We start from the raw sequence: 1,273 nt of genomic DNA, 5'->3' as shown, positions 1-1,273 counted from the left end.
TACACAGCGTTAGGTCTATAACCTCACGTCTTTTGCAGTCCATGAAGGTGGGTTCCGTTCCTCTGTTTAGGATAATTAGCTTGCTATCCATGACGAATTCATGTAGGCTTTCCCCTCTCGGGTTGATGCCCGAGCTCCCCCACCCCACATGGTGGGAGTTTGCATCGCAACCCAGGAGTACCTCCAGCCCTCTCTCCTCCGCATGTTTTATCAGCTCCTTGACTTCCCTCTGTGGTGGAAGGTCTTTGGCGTCATAGGGCATGTAGACTGACCCCATCAATACATCCCTGTGGGTCCCTTCGTCCAGATTTAGCCTCACTTGTACCACCGTGATATCTCCATTACTGAACTGCGGCATAAAGATTGCATTTAGATCTTTTGTCACTATACATGTCCTTATTTTTCTTTGAGTGGCGGACGAGATAATCTTGCCACAACCGCTCAGGCCTTTTATAGCGTTGTTCAAGAGCCATGGTTCTTGTACAAGTGCTATTGCTGTCTGCATCACAGCCATGCCCCTAGCTAAAATCGCTGAGGCGCCTTTGCTGTGATGCAAGTTAATCTGCACCACTGGAACTGTGAGACCTGTCATTTTTTATGCAGACTCTTTCGTTCCAGCGGCTTCCACCTCCCTTCCGCGTTCCTTGCCGGTCAACCTTACAGTTGCCCGGCCCATCCCGCAGAAGGGTTTCATTCCGCAGTCCTTTAGGGCCTTCAGAGAGGAGTCGCCGACAAGAACAGCGAAGTGGGCGCTTTCGGCGTCCCTGCTCTCGCTCCCCCTGACGACAACCCACTCGCTGGCTGCCAGTCCTGCGTTTTGTCTGTCAAGGAGTTCTACCGCCTCCTTGACAGCCAAATCCGGCTCCTCTAGGTGCACTACCAGCCTGTGGCGCTTCGGAAGCTCCTCAAGCGGCAGCACACGTAGTTCGCTCTCCCCTAGTTTTAAATCCGAGGATAGGCTTTTCAGCCAGTCCGCGGATTCTACATCGGCGCAACCGCAAATGATTGCCTCATCTCTCTCCCAAGCTCCGGTAAAGAGGGGAGCCCTGGTGTCTCTTGGAAGTCCCAGGATCCTTTCCCTAATCAGTTTTTTAATAACTGCTATTTCCCCGGGTTTGATCTTGTTTTCAGGGTAACCCTCAATAATGAGTGCCACCCTGACTATTCCCTTAGTCGCCTGTGCAAAAGTCCCCTGGTCACAGACCTTGGGCTTCTTGTCCAGGCGTTTTTCTGAGGGGCTGGGGGTCGTGAGATCCAGTCTGGGGCGCTTTTC

The sequence above is a fragment of the Odontomachus brunneus genome, unplaced genomic scaffold, assembly GCF_010583005.1.
Source record: "Odontomachus brunneus isolate Ranch 3 - 2012 unplaced genomic scaffold, Obru_v1 Obru_scaffold_034, whole genome shotgun sequence".
Classification (NCBI taxonomy): domain Eukaryota; kingdom Metazoa; phylum Arthropoda; class Insecta; order Hymenoptera; family Formicidae; genus Odontomachus; species Odontomachus brunneus.
Note: the sequence above shows the minus strand (reverse complement) of the source record.